General features: G+C 30.4%; 1 protein-coding gene across 4 annotated transcripts in view; it reads left to right on the top strand.

Annotated features, from left to right (window-relative positions):
- Nucleotides 1–17,248, top strand: part of LOC112693348 (lachesin-like) — a 142,942-nt gene that overhangs the window by 36,801 nt on the left and 88,893 nt on the right. For 2 of the 4 annotated variants that reach the window (XM_025568353.1, XM_025568354.1), the window contains exon 2: nt 13,016–13,120. The exons of the other annotated variants lie outside the window; for them this stretch is intronic. The gene's annotated coding sequence lies outside the window, so the exon portion shown is untranslated. The remainder of the gene's footprint in view (nt 1–13,015; nt 13,121–17,248) is intronic. 4 annotated transcript variants of the gene reach the window in all.

The raw sequence follows: 17,248 nt of genomic DNA, 5'->3' as shown, positions 1-17,248 counted from the left end.
AGTGTACCAATACAGTTGATGTTTTGGCAAAGTTTTACCGTGTCCACAGTAGCAACGTTAATTTCGTTGTATCGACGGACTTAAAACATCGTGTATTTTCCCTAATAAATACTATTAGCGTGCAACTAGATTGGAATATAATCGCTCACCAGTGGTTTCCACGGCAATACGTGTAGACAGATACGTTACGCCGTAATTACAACGATGTTTTTAAGAGGTCTCCTGATCATAATAACTATGGTCGATTCAGTATATTACATGCTTGTTGCCGCACGCATATTTTTGCGTAACATTTACCTTTTACCTACGCGTATAATATTAATGAGAGCGGTGTAATGAATTTTATGGTAATAGTGTAATGCACGATAAACATTGTTGAAACGCAGTTATTGTTCATAATCCTCGTTCCCGTAGGTGCATAGGCCGCGTAGAATCTACGCCGTAGATACATACAATGCTACTACCATCTTTAAATAAGTGCTCGAAACGAATATAATAAATACTTAACTGCTTCGTGTTTGTAATTTTCGCAATCCTCTCGTAACGGTACTAATTGTGGAGCGCCGTGGTTTTGCGTAAGACCTGTACAAAATCATATGTAATACAAGTGTACATACATGATGTGGTACGAGGGCAGCTGTTGATTGCTACGTACAGCCAGTTTTCGACACGTTCATGAAGTTGGCACCCTGATTTGACGTTATTATTTTTTAAGTGATTTGCAACGAATGACAACATACGTTTGGCTTTGATCGGACGGAAATGAAGTTGGAACTTCCTAATGCATGAGTACTAAAGTATCGTCAGTACGATTTATTGTAAATTTTCGAAAATGTGTTGCAAATTGCTACAAATTAATTACATTATAATGAATCAAATCTGTGCCGGTCGGATAACATATATCGCGCTCGCGTTCTTAACGCTGAAACGAAAAACGGAAAAATTTGTTTCGCTAAGTAATAAATTATTTACTAATTCTACTAATAATAAAGGTATCGCGATTGAAAGGTTTGGCTGATGTTTCGATATCTGGTAATAATAAACATGTATCGAATGCCTGAGTGTGTCTTGTGAATTCATTTTTCGGACGCGTACTCTAGTCCCATGGTCGGCAGAAGTACCATTTGGGAGGGGGGACAGGATGTGTAGTCACTTAATTTCCAAATTATATTTATAACTGAACTTGACATCAACCGATACTTTGATTTTGGCTTAAATTTCTACTGAAAATACTGTTCGCAACCACTCAAACAATTATTCATGCAAGTATATACATATATTATCATCAACAGGTAGTGCTGCAACTACACTAACTTGAGCCCGTGTGTAAGTAAAATGAAAGCCCTTCCCCGCATTCAGATTCTGCAGAGAAACCGTACCGTATTTGTAACCAAACTATTTTGAATTCCGATTATACAGACTGTAAAAAAAACGTTGATGTACGATAATGTGTACAAAACAAAATCAATCAATTATTTTTCAATCTCCATAAGTCATTATTATTACAAAATGGTTTAATTCTCTTGGTTTCTACATATTTTTAAAATATTATCATTGGGCCTTATTATAAGTTAAGGCCATAGGCCCGTGTGTTTGACACACGCAATACACCCGGTTATTACGGCATTGTCAACAGGGTTTGAAAACTCTAAACTGTATTCATTTTTGCATTGAGCTTGATTTCGATTGTTTGCCGGTCGGCTCGGAGATGGAAGAATCGGCTTAACTTTACTGGCAGTTTTACTGTTGAAAACCATCGTTTTTACACTACACCGTCTCGTCTCCTATCGGCGGTGTCCGTTACTGTTCGTCGTCTATTACGTTTACAGCAGTACGGTAAAACAAAAAAAAAAAAAACGTGTTTGTAACCGGAGTCAGGTTAGTTCAGGGGTGTGTAGGTGTATAAATAATGATGCGAGAACTGCGTGCGGGATAGTCAAGTCAACTACAAATCATATCTACACTGAGTGCACGTACCGCTGAGCTAATCCTTTGCTGACGTCTCCGGGCTGCCGATAAAAGACAGCGGCGACGTTCCCCCCACCCCGAAAACCGATCTTTTGCGTCGTCAACGTATCGCCGTGTTAACGTCCGTCCGGCAGCATCGCACCTCGAGCGCTCGATTTTCTTTCACACGCGCTCGCTGGGTATATCGTCCGTGTCCATCAATTTCCAATTTCCTTTCGGTCTTTCGGTTTATCACGCTGTCGGAGAGCACCTCGTGTCCATCGCGCACGGACGCCAGCCGTTCGGTCCGAAACGGTTTTCAAAAACGCCACCGGAGCGATGCACACAGCGCCTTGTGATAAATGAAACCACCGTAGAAGTCCGATAACGCTCACCGTATATATATAAATATCCTTTTACGTATCCCATCTGCGTGCACATGAGCTCATCGGGTTTGACAGCGTGTAAACAATCGGAAGCTACTACCCCTCTCCCGTGGCACACTCCTATCGCCCTGGATCGGCAAACACACGCATCCTAAATATCTCTTTTTCTCTCACACACACATATACTCGTTGGTTAACGCCATTTCTCATACGTCACCCACGCGCAGGACCATCAAGGAATTCGGTGGCAGGACGTTGGACCGATATATGAGAATTCGACCTCTCTCGGCCGTGGCGGTGGTGCACGAAACGCTTTTAATTGGTCCAGCCGGAGGAAACCACCACCATCCTCTATATATCATCGTCAAACCCGTGTCCCGCTGCGCCATCATCGACTGCGCGCAGCGCCTTCGTCGGACCTGTTGTATCCACCGCGACGTCTTCATTCTTCGGCGAAAATGTACACGCGCGCGTACACGGCCCTCACAATATATCACCACCGTCTATCTGGCAATGCGACCGGCGGTTGGTCTTCGAGCGTGGGACGACCGTTCGCCCAAAACCCTTCAGCCTCGATATTTCTAGAGTTCCACGCGGATTTTTCTTTCTGAACCCTCGCGCGCGAATATATCACGTTTGGAGGAGCGATTTCTCTTTCCTGTCGTTCCGCGCTTACCATGCACGATAAAAACAATTCACAGTCGCGTTATGTGTACGCCGCAGAAAATTTCTACATGCACACCCAATGTCTATGCGCGTTTGGTACACGTTTTTTGTGTTAGCATTTTACCTTCAAACACCGCACGCCACTCGTACATCATTTGGTACGATTGTTTTTTCTCCGTCATAACGTATCCGGGATTTTTACTAACGGCAGAATTTGACTGAGCCGAGTAGTTGAAATTGTTAAATTGACCAATGAAATTAATAAATAAATCCACGATATGAATATTATTTAAGTTCATCACGGTTTTATCTCCTTTTACTCCATAAACTATATAAAGAACACAACTCTACAACCATGTTTATCTGATGATTGATTATGAACCAATGAAAACGTTAAGTTTTGAATAATTGAACTGATGTTTATAACTAAAACGTAATCACTAACTTTGACATTGTAATACTGGTTATTGCCAAATTTGACGCTATAAGATCCTCCCTACTTTAATACTTTAATCCATACACTACCTTAACTATCAGATAAATTGATATAATGGGATATTGTAATATTGATGCGCCAAAAAATAGTCCGGACGGTGTTCCTGAACTGAAAATGTAAAATTTAGGTACCTATACTTTTTTTTGGTAATTTACCGGGAAAAATGTAGTTAAAAAATTGAAATGTTGTGTTATTTACTGGATAGTAGAATATCTATTACTCGTAGTGAAATAGTTTGGTTGTAGTATATTATAAAACATTAGATAGATTTTCACTCATAAAGCTGATTTTGGGTTGTATAGTTAATTAATAATGGTACTTTTTAAAAACTTAAGAAAAGGGGATACCATTTTTTGTGTTTATAACATATGTATTGAAAACATTTATTTTTAATATGAATATAATATTTCTATTTAAATTTCTACGGCTACAATTTAAACATATAAATTAGAAAGAACGGACACAAATTATAAAAAGGGTCGAAAATTCATAATTGTAAAATAAGTAGTAATGATTTGAAAAATTATTAAGATAGAAAACAATTTATGAAAAACAGTATAATAATCATAGATTAAATTAACAATTAATAATTATTTACACTACCATTAGTGGTATTTAATTAATAGTGATATCTAATTTAAATATAAAATAATATACATAATTATCCGTGGGTGTATTATATTAATCTTTCCATTATATCGATGCATTATAAGTCCCATAAAGACGTTTAATTTGAAGTGTCTTATCCAAATATTTTTGGTAAAAAAAAAAAAAAAATTAAAAAAATATAAAAAAAAACCAGTAAAATATTCTTACATTTACTCTTATTCTTATTATTTATTCTTACATTCTTACATTCTTACAATTTACTAGTTATATAATACACCGGGCACCTTTAGAGTTATATATTTTACCTGAAACCATATATAGAATGATTTGCTGCCGTAAGCTTTGTTTAGACTCATGTACCGTCCTCCACATCTTCATAAACTCTTAAGTTATTCATTGCAACGAATAATATTTAATAATATAACATTAATAGAGTCATTGATATGTACAAAATTGGAAATACACTCTGCGCCCTCACTTCTACAAAAAAATGTGCAGCTGTAATTATTTTTTTGCCATGTGACAAATAATGTATCAGCGAAAGAAATCAGTGCCGAAAAACTATTCGCCGGACATTTTAACAAACGGAAATGTCCCAACCCTGCAACAACATGAATAATTGTGTTAACGAAGTCAAATATTTCTAATGCATAAAACTTGTTTATAAATACGTGTATGTCGTTTGCATTGAGTTTAGCTAGTACTGTGGTCTCGTTCAAAGATACAACATTCGTTAACCATACCACTTAGCAGGACTTATCACATTTATCCTACTTCAAACAGAAACCTGTTTCGTCTGTACAAAATCGAATAATTTTCTAACAAAAACACTGGTGCTGGTGTAAGATATATCAATTGTGTTTTGCATAATTATTTAGCTTAACACTAACTGTTTCAGATATTACAAACCATTGTCAGTGATATTATTATATGTACTAGTACATATTTACTAGTAGTTACTTATTTATATAAGTAACTTGTTGAAAACTTATTAAAACGTAATTTATTGATGCCGTGTGTAGTGTAAATCGATTCGAATTAATATTAATTTTCATGATAGAAGTCAATGATAACTGTACGTATTGTCAGGTAAGATGACAAATTTTTCTTTAGAATAATTTTGATGATCCGGCCCTTAGTAAGTGTAGCACTCTCAGTAATCTAGCATTTTTTCCCCCATATTTCGCTATAAATATATTTTATTTTTTGATGATATTATTGTAGTTTCAACAAAAATTAAAAACAACTCAGTGATAGTACCTAACCCAAATAAATTGAATCTTTTCATAATTACTCGTCGAAATGAATTCAACATGTATATGTAATTTTGTATAAAAAAATTCTGTTTTTTATCCAATAACTTTTAAAATGTTTAGTCATTTTTTGACTTAACACCAGTTAAGTACCATTATCTCATGTTATATGTCGAGTTATCAAGACTATACTGCACTTGGAGTTATTCTTAGAAAAGTATTAATTTACTGGATTTGCTAGAATAATAGAAAAAATAAAAATCAGGATAAACCAATTAAAATATCTCGTTTGACTGATTTATCACTATTGTTATTTGTTCGTATCGTTTCTCTTTCATAAAAGTACTACGTCTTTAAAAACTATTATCGCATACACTCACTTGTTATAGTTGAGGTACATTACTTACAACTTTTGCTTGAAGGGTTTTCTGTAAGCGTTTACGATTTGTTTACTTTAACTAGGGATAAAATATGTTGCTTACATTAAACTATCATAGTTAATGTGAGTATTCTTTGTTACTTAACAAAGTGTAATTGAAAACGAATTATTTTTCTCTACATTTATAATTCTATTTATAATGATTCAATATTGGTTGGAATATATGATATTATTAATCACAATATAATAGCATCTTGGTAATTTACTTCATGTATGATATGGTTATATTTCATCAGACGTGCGTGGTACGAGCATTTTCAATGAGCAAATATGCGTTCTGTATGACCAAGTTCGATTGATCAGAATGCGTGCATAGTTAGTTGATGTATAAATATGTTCTCAATAAGTCCGGATGACAAAAATACGGTGAACACCGTATTCTTCTATAGTAAAATTTTACTTTTCGTCGATCCTATTGTATACAATATAATAATGTACTGACCGAAGTAGGTTGAGGATCATGGCAGCAACCCATCACTGTGCGTTGTTATTAGATCAATTAGTTTGTTCGTTTAATAATAGCATTAAAAGGCCATGGGGGAGTTTAGCATCCGTACGAGGCTTCAGACCACCACTGAATGTATAATAATACAAATGGCTCGAGGGCATAAAATAACGAGTGTCGACCAACCATACGAAGAATACGTTTTTGATTGAATCTGCTACCCCGTTGTTGTGCTATAAATGGAAAGCCCTCTGTAACACTATTTACATATTTTGCTCGAGAACTTTTTACGAACGCGTTATGACCGTGAATATATTTTTTACGGAATGTTCACACAAGTCACATATGCGTTTGTACTACACAAAACAAGCAAATTAATAAATGGCATTACTTTTGTCGTCGTTAAGAAATATGATCGAGAAACTGTTGGTGTAACTGCATAGTTATTTCAGAACATAGGAATGTATCACTACTGTCCATACTTTTTTCTTCTATTCCACGTCGAATCAGGACTCGTCGTGTTCACGAGGTGTTCAATATATACTATTAAAAATTTGGTTGAAATTATTAATGAACCTTAAATTCGATTCTATACAACTATAATATGTCATCAATACACGCATGTTTTAGGAATGTGTAGTACATGTAGTATTCGAACGAACGATAACAAATTCTTAATGTTGAAATGTTTACCATCGGTTTTGTTCAATTATTGTAGAGTGTCAATTAAATAATCGAAAAGCTAAGTGCAAGAAACATGCACAGAAATAATTTGAGGATACTTCAAAAATTAATTTTTAAGTTATTTTCGTTAACTGATAGTATTTAATAGAAAAGGCAAATATTCGAATTGAAAAGAACGCCTAGAAAGTTTAATTTTTTTGAAAAAAAAAAATTGAAAAACTTATTTGGCATGGAATTTTATTGAAGTGAACAAACCCACTAATACCATATATAAGTAGAGATATAAGCTCAGTAAATTTACTCGGTAAAATTTACGTAAATTTTACCAAGTATTTTTTTACCATTGAAAAAAATTGAGTGACCCCTTATTTTAAATGTTTTTACTAGCGGAATACGTTTTATTCACTGTTGTAGATAATATACTCATATATAGATATAGGTACTTATATAAAGATGTTTTGTATATTTTATTATTTTTTTTATTGTTTAACTTTTAATTATCTGTTTTGATAAATGTAATTACTAATTATATCAAAAACATATATATACAAGTATTATATGTTGATAATATTAAATTTATGTTTAATGTTCAATACGAGTTACATTATTTACTTTACATATTGTTTTTTGTTCTGAATAAAATAACTTATTTCAAATAAATAATGGTTTTTTTTTTCTTAAGAGTCATTTAAAATGTTAGATACAGTCGAAAAGTCAATAGTCATATAGAAATAATGAATGCGGAATATGTTTGATAGGTTGGTAGGTAAAAAGGAAAAGAAACATTCATCCTACATTTTAAAACTTCGTAAAAATGTTGAAGAAAGTAAGAAATTTAGTACGTAAGCTGTATTTAAAAGTTGAATAAAATTATAAAAAATTTTTTTTTCAAAATTTACTAATTTACTGAACTTAACGTAAATTTACTTAAATTTTACCGGTAAATTTACCAAAAATTTTTTACTGGTAAATTCCATATCTCTATATTAGTACGATTGTTGTTTGTAGTTGGTGAATTCGTATAGACAACAATTGAATGTATAATTTCAAACACTTTGGTAGTACCACTCTAATTATATTGATTGATTTTAAAGTAATATTGATAACGGTATCCAGGAAGAGATTTACTTCTGAAGTTTGTTGCTCATATAAATCATGCTCTCATTTACATAAGATGTTTCGGCAAGTTATTTCTCGAATTTCATGAAGATTGACAATACTTTGATAAACTGTTTGGTATATATTTTGACGTCTTATTATAACATTTAAGCAAACGAATTAAAAATTATTTCTGAGATAAATTCTACTCGTATAAAATATACAATCTGTACATACAATTAATGACTTTTCTTCTCAGATTTTAAATCAATGAAAAATATTTAATAAGAAGTGATTAACAAAATAAAAATAAAAAATAGCATGTATATACGACAATAGGATTTAAGAAAGGCCATTATAATTTTTTTTATTTGCTATAGTAACCTCCTAACTTGATATAAAGATCAGCATTTTTTTTTACGCGTGAAACCAATTCAGCTAGTTTCATACTCATATAATTACAATCGGAAATTTAAATGTTATATATGTTATCGAAAAGGACGATAATCAGTTAATGTCGAAAATGGTTAATCAACTATGATAATACCTGAATAAGCAAGCAATTTTCATAAATGACCAGTAATTGAGGTTAGTTCCTGAAAAAAGTAGGAAATTATGCTAAATATTGCAATAATATTAGATTATTAAATAAATTAATAATTAATTATTATTTATTTATTATAATTTATTAAAACAGGGTAATCTATTATTGTTTCCTTTGTAATATAGACATATTTTAATTTAAGTTCTACCATTATATGGTTGCGGCCTCCATATCCAATTGCTGTAAGAGTAGAATGAATAATATGGAGAAGATCTTTATTTTTCACATAACGCACACTCTCCGTAGCATTGACCATAGTTTTAACTAAACAATATTTACCATTATATCATGTTGTGCTAGTACAGTTATTTTTACTATTATTTTATTAGTGGATTGCATTGTGTTGTGTGGGAACCATCGGATACTCAACTAGATTTCTTCGGCATTTTGAATAGTAACTGACTGGGCCTGATCAGACTTTACATGTTTAAGTAGGCAGTCGTGCTATGGGGCATCAACCAAAAAAAACTCTATAAAATAATCGTATTTTTATTTAATTATTGTAATATTCATGTCAAATGTGTGTTACCTCATTTAAATGTATGATGAAAATAAAAATTTTGAATGAATAACCTGGCCGCATTCGTTTAACACGATTAAATGAACAAATATTACGGAAACTGACGTTTATTAAGATTAAAATATTTTACACAAATTTGACTGCCTACTCTAAAGTTTACAGTTTGTGTGAGCTCTGTTGGTCACCATTCAAAATTCCGAACAGACAAATTTGAGTAGTCAAAATTTCACACACAACACATAGTACAATTTATTAATAAATTAATAGTAAAAGTAATTGTACTGGCACAACAATATCAATAACTTAATAACCTCAAACTTACGTAAGTTCCTATAATCTTTTGCACACTTCTTTTTTCTGCAATATATAACATAGCATTATTTTGAACTGCTTCAATTCTTTAATTCTTTCACAATATTATTTATGAATGAAAAAAAATTATTATTATTACATTTTTTTTGACTAATAATGAAATTGTGTTGTCAAATTTTAACCACATGTCATTTAAATCCATTTTTGAAAATATTGACTAAACACTTTTCTTGATAACCACTTTATTTATTATAGGCTGTTATGATACGATATAATACACATAGTTTAACATACAATAATCAATTACTATGGACAAAAAAATAAATATTCATAAATCGATAGCATAAAACCTTGTTGAGATAACTTGTAATCTATTCGATCAGTCGTGTCAATTTACAACGTTACCTAAAATAATTCGGAGATTTAGATACAACTACGAAATATTCAAAAATGCCTAACATCATCAGAAATTGTCAATAATGACTTGGGAATGATGACCATTCCTATATGATTCTCTTTTCTAATAACATATACATACTTCAGTATAACAATAATTATTATATATTTTTCAAAAATTAACATTAACAATATTACATGTCTTTAGAAATATACTCGTATTTTTCTAAATTATAACTATAACCAAATATATAAAAAGAAAAGATTTGATTATAATTTTACTATTTTTTAATAATTTTTAGAATAACAGAAAAAAATGTATTAATATATTATTATGTTATCTTGAGCTGCATTTCCAATACTAAAGTTTCTTCAGAATCTACATTTTTTCTCAGAAAGACATAAGTTGTTATTACCTTTCTTGTCATTTTATTTTTGTAGTTCATTGCACAATGTCATATTTATTTGCTAATTTATTTATATTAGTATAGCAAGACCAATTTTAATAGAAATATTTTTGTTATTTTATGTGCACATATTTGTTTACTTTTCAAAACATATTTACCTTATTATAGAAAACAGAATTTGATTTGAATATTTCAAAAAGTTTCTAGAACTATTTTAACAAAGATAAAATATATTACTAACTCGTCAATATATTTGAAAAAAATGTATGAAATTATGAACCTCACATTCTCGTCAGAGATTTTTTTGTACCCCCAGGGGAAATTTTAGCAACTATCCAAGAAAAATAAGGTTTCGGTGCGCTGCTAATCTAATTTCCAAGCTATTGAAGATGCAACTGACTTACTTTTGAATATAATTGTAGTACTACATTACATTTTGAGAATGAGATTTTGTTATGTCTGCTATAATTGTATGAGAAATTTAAGTAGATGTAATCTACAAACGGCTAGTTAACCTAAATGGCTTAAGCTGAGTCTGGCTTTAAGTTCATCTCAAATTATATTCCGTGTATTGTTAATTTGTATTTAAATATATAACTATTTAAGAACTAATTAAGTACAATATTTCCATTTTTTTACTGTTTATGATTCTTAAAATTTACATTAAATGTTCAAGGACCTTATACACAAAATTAAAAATATAAATAAAAATAAATTATATTATATTTTTATAATAAATAAAAATATAAGTGTATAATATATATATATATATATATATATAAGGTTTAATATTGACTCGTTTGAAAAAAACTTATTTATTAAAGACTTGTTTAAAATAAAATATCTATAAGAATATACCTTATTTCCCAGTCCTAAGTGTTAGAATAATTTATCAAATTTATCAAGTTTTTTTGTTTAGTTATATTAAAAATAAATCAAGTTTCAGTCATCCTATTATAAGAAAATAATACAAAATCGCACATGTATCTTAAAAAAGTTATAAAGCTACAAATTCAACTAATCCAATTTAGATTCTAGTTTTATTTTTATATAGTTACGTTGTAAAGATAATAATGAATAAAATTTGTAATATCATCGAAAGATAGTGTCATAGCTTGAAACAGAAACCAGGTTAATAACAAATTTATTGAAGCATAGTTGTTAATTAAAAATATAAGCAATTAATATTCATAAATATGACAGGTTCTTTTTTCGTACTAAACTATTTTTTGATAACTACAACTTGAATTTTCGCGCTAAAGAATTACGTCTTTCGTGTGATTAGAATTTTAAGATACGGAATACTCAACACTTGGTATCAATTACAAAAATAGTAACAGCGTTGATATTAATAATTATAATAAATAAACAATAATAAATCAGTCAGTTTTAACATGAAAATATTAAATCATATAGCCGTGGAGGTGTTAAGGCGAGAGTAAGAAATGCAGAAAATTGAAAAATCCCGTTGTACCTTTTAGTCGTCATCCGTCATTTGAAAAACAGGAAAACTATCAAGAACTTTACGACATAATTTTTCGGCCGGATGCTCCTTGCGTTGCCATACCGTTGTTGGCCAGTATAATAATCAGGAGTAATTGTTGCGAGCTACGAGATGGGAGTGAATGACAGCTGAGATGAGAGAACAGATTTTCCGCGTTAACCCTCCAGGACGTAAAGTTCTTATCTTTCTGACGAGTTTTGAAATAGCAGCAAGAAGGTATTAAAATAAGTATTAAAAAATAACGTTTTAAGACAAATGCCAGCGTTAAAAGGAGAGCGAATAACTCAAAGCAAAAAACAAATAAAAACAATATTCATGGTATTCGTATATTACTCTAAAAATCTGTTATTTTTCTTAATTTTCGCACTTTTTTTGCTTTTTCTCCGGCAGATATCTCGGAATCACGTAATTCTAAAAATAAAACTTACACGATTTGTTCAGAAAAACAGAAATAGAAATTAAATATATATTTTTTTCTCTTTCCAAAGAAAATCCTTATAACTTTTGTTACTCTGTTTATAAGTTTGATACACCACGTCCGTACAAAGTTCTACGAGTGTTCAAATTGTCGAGTATACTCGTACGTATGTGCACCGCGTATTTCTATTGAATATACCATCTTAAATGTATACTTTAATAAACACGGTGTGAGAAAATAACAAGAAAAAATTTAAGCTTTTGTATCTTACGTTATCTGCAATAAGTAGACGTAATATTACGAAAATTTGAAAAACAACGGAATTTCATGGTCTTGTCGTTTTTCCCTGAAATGCATTTGTTTCCAAATCGTACGTGTTATCCTACGATTACACGTGCATTGAAAATTGGCGAAGTTTCCGTGGATATATGAAAAAATATATGTTTTAAATACTAATCGAAAACAGGGCTGTTTGAAAAAACAAAATCATTGGATTTTCGAGAATTCTTATTATGTGAAACAATATAAATAATAAAATATAAACATCACTATTCATACGAATCCAGATACAATTTTCGTAATCTCGTTGTTTGCCATTGAATAAAAACCACTTTTCAAATACTTAAAATATCTACGAATGATAATTACTATTATTTTATACCTAGGTGTGGAATGCTTATATAAATTAAAATTGATCCTCTTGTATTATTTTTTAGGTACATTTTGTTTGTTTTTTTAATTAGAATAGGGGTTAAACAAGTTATTTGATTAAAGTTTTTTCGGGATTTTCTGATAGACCTTTTTTTAATTAAAAATATTATGATTTGACAGGGTTCCTGTTTACTGTTCCGATACTGCTCGTCAACCAGATGATATTTCCATAAACCGGCAACTGATTTTTCTCAAAATAAAAAAAATGTCCGTTTTTGCTTTTAAGTAAGAGAAGTTTGAAATTCATATACCATATAATTTTCTAATCATAAGTACTAAATCTTAAGTAGTGAGTTGTATATAATATTCATATTCAAATCAATTATAATAGTATTTATATTTTTAAAGAATAAAATATAAAAGTGTAACTTTGTCAGTGTTAAATCACTTAACTTATTAAATGTGTTCTTCGGATTACATATGCGTGCATTGCGTTCGAATCTTTAATATTTGCCCTTACTTGTACGCGTGAAATAATACAGTTTTACATTATTACATTTATTTTATTATGTACGATTATTATATATGAAAAAAATAAGGAAATTTATACAAAATATTTTATTATTACTAGTATTTTTATTCATATTATAAATAATTTTATATCGAAATACTTTTTGAAATATTGAAGTAATAAGTAAAATATTAATAATTAACATAACTGAAAAATTGCTATTGATATATATTTGATATTTTTCAATGTTTGTTGATTTTTTTTTTCAAATTATTTTTTATTAACATATAAAATTCTCGATTATTAGCAACAATGTTTTTATTTTATTTACGAGATCCAAAGAGATTAGAATTCGGCGTAATGTAATTTAACTAACGACTATTATTATTATTTTTTATTTAACGACTCATAAAGGGTATAATATAATTTATAGACACAATCAAATATTATTAATATATGTAATTTATTGAATGTAACTGTAAATGGAACCGGTTAAAAGTATTAATGTTCATTGCAACTTGTGAATGAAGTAGTTCGTCAGTCTCGTTTATGGAGCTTCGTCGTTTTACACAAAAATCTTGTGTCTAATTTTTTAAAATTAAGTATAAAATTGAAAATGTTAAGAGTTTGTAATGTAAAGATATAGTGGATTTTCATGATTTTTAAAATTTAGTTAAAATATACCATACGATCGTAATTGTCTTTAATAATTAGTAATAGATACGTATAAGGGAATTTCCTAACTTTTGTCAAACCAAAAATTTTTTTATCACAAAAATAAAAGAAAAAACCTTAAAATTAAAATTTTCTCTAACCAGCTGTTATTTAAAAAATAAAATAAATCTTTTAAATACTATCTATAGAAAATGGTGATGAAGGATTTAATGAGAAGTTCATGCCTCTACAATTATTATTTTTTGAGCTATGTACAATTAAACACCAATATTTATAAACATCAATATGTTGAATACCAATACATTCCTTCCATTTTAGTTTTATTGATTATAAATATATAATTTATTTATTTATTACAATTTATATTATATTTAATATACTTATAAATTAATGATTATAAAATTAACTAACATTATGCATATTTTCTTATTTTCCATAAAAATATATGTGTTTAAAAAAAATATATTGAAGTATAAAACATGAGTGTGTATCGTCTATAACATTGTATATCGTAAAGTTCATATAAAATTATAACTAATTCTTAAAATGTTTTGATTATCATAAAAATTAGACCATAAATGAGTGATTCGACTTTTGTATGACATGCATAGTTAATTTATACATATCGTAGAAAAATATACTTACCACACAACGTTTTTCACTTTCTAGTGTAAAAGGGTGGTTTTACTAAGTCTAAGAAAGTAAAACAGGGATGATTATAGACCTGCTGTGGTGCAAATGAAGGTACTAAAGGTAACCGGTTCTGTATGAAAATATTTTGTAAGGCTAATTATACTAAGGTTAATCTTAGCAGATATTTCTTTTTAGTTTTTTAATTTTAGGTTTTTTGAGTATTGATTATAATTTTATGTATATTTCCAGGAGTCCGATTGTGGTTGATCTATAAGTTTAAAAATACAAAGTAAAAACCGTTTGAATAGCTTGATAATTTGACAAAACAATATTTTTTTTTCGTCGTCTATAGAAATGGTTACAAAAATAGTTTCGTGTAAGCAAAAAATTAATACCGTTAGTTGATAACACGAGTGTATGGGACAAAATCACATGGTTTTACCGTCATCATAAAATGGTTTTTACTGAAATCATCTACACTCTTGTACCAAACCCCACTAGGAGTTTTAAGTAAATTTCTGTTTTTTTTGCGAGTCGATTATTCTAAATGGATACAATTTATCTTTTTATCTTTGTTTTTTTTCCAAGCACCGATGAGTTGTAATATTTGTTTCTAGAAAATTCCAGGTGAGGGGTGGGATATGATCCATGTGTAACATTTTCGAACCATCGACGATATAACTTATAATCATAATATTACGTAACAAATAATATTCCGGACGCGCGCGCGGTCTCGTGTCCGGTACGCGTAATTTATTATTCAGTAGCGAGACCTGCAAAGTATTTGGCACGGCGAACGAATAAACATATGTACGTGCATGGTCTTACGGATATAATAATGATAATATTGTAACGTGTGCGTGACGACGACTAAGTTCCCTAGCGGACCGTATTGCGTGTGATATAATATATCGGTGGTATGACCGGTGCCGTTATGCGTATAAGCGCACGTACGGGGATGAAAGGGTCACCCACGGCAGGGTCGGAGGGACGGCTGGTCATCCTCGCGCAGCACATATCTTAACCGTCTATAACGCGCGCGCTTTCCTTGTTAAACGTCCTTTCGCGTTATTAATTATCATTATTATTATTACTGCTCGGACGACCGGAGCTACAGTATAATGTTATTAATTGGCGTACCGGAAGTGAACGAGAAGAACGACCAGGGGTCCCGTCCGTCCATCGTATATTATGTGCGGCTTGCATTGTGCCCAGTGCCAGCCATTATTGTTATCGATGTTATGTATATATAAATTATAAGTAGATGTATAGCCGATAACCGGAAATTCGTCGCGAGCGAATTCCGGTGCGTAGGCTAAAAAGCCACCAATGTTTTTTTCCCTTCATTTCGTCCTTTTTCGTCGGCCTCTTATGACCTGTTGATACCACCAGTGACGTTCTCTATACGACTGCAGGATTTTGGAGCCGACCATCCGTACAGTATTTCATAACGAAGTAAAATAACGTACCAAGGGGAGTACTTATGAATAGTTATCATCGTTTTTATTGTGCGGCGAATTGTTTAGGTGACGCATGTGGAATGAGTGAAGTATAAACGACACAATCGTGACGGGATTACAATATTTTAAGCAAGAGCCACAACGGGCTACTTTTAATCAAGATTTTACTTTTTGTATTTATTACGCTGTGATTTTTCAAACACGATGCTAGTTATTTCAGTTGGCATAAGGTTTCTATTGGAAAAAATATTTTCTGTAATATTCGTGCAGTCACAGCTTGAACGTAAGCGAAACACTGCTGTTTATCGCATTAATTTTTGTTTCTTTAAATTGCAACGTTTACTTTTGATTTTTTATTCAGAAAGCAAAAAAAAATAATATTTTTTCCGAAAATGATTACGACAAAAATTCAAACCAGTTGCTGATAAATTGTTTAACAACTATTACTAATTCAGTATGATATTTTTTATATTTTACTCCATCTGGTTCACACAATTTTATCAAATAATAATTGAAGTAAGTACACTATTAATAAAATGACGCAATTTTTGTAAACGTTTTAATTATTAGTTGAATTAAAATGTGCAACTCATTAGAATTTCATACACTAAGAGCGTTCCATAAAAAAATAACAAAAACATTGAAAATGATTTTTAAATAACACCACACAGTTACAAATCAAAGCATGCATTCTAAATTGTATCAACTCAGTACAATCCATTAAAAAAAAAAAAAAAATTTGTATCATGTAATATAATATTTATCACATTTCATTTTTTCAATCAGTAAATAATAATGTATTTGTATATCTCGTGTCAACATGTGTATTTTTATTTTTATTTTTTTACTTAAGACTTGATCCCTCAAGGAATTTTGTACGAGTTGATGAATTAAAAACGTCGAAAAATTTTCTTATTTTACTCAGTATCCAATAATACCCGTCGTAGTATGTATTATCTTGAAAATTATTTAAAAATAGAAATTAACGAAAAAAAATATTGTTTTTTTACGTGGTAAAATTTAATCGTTAACCAAATTCCACCGAGGATTTTGTTTAGATACCTTTTGCTTACAATAAGTATTGGACGCGACGTAGTTCCTCGACTTCCGTTTTAGTACACAATCGGTATGCGC

Source organism: Sipha flava, unplaced genomic scaffold, assembly GCF_003268045.1.
Source record: "Sipha flava isolate LNK unplaced genomic scaffold, YSA_version1 85_pilon_pilon, whole genome shotgun sequence".
Lineage (NCBI taxonomy): Eukaryota > Metazoa > Arthropoda > Insecta > Hemiptera > Aphididae > Sipha > Sipha flava.
Note: the sequence above shows the minus strand (reverse complement) of the source record. Positions and strands in the feature narration are given on the sequence as shown.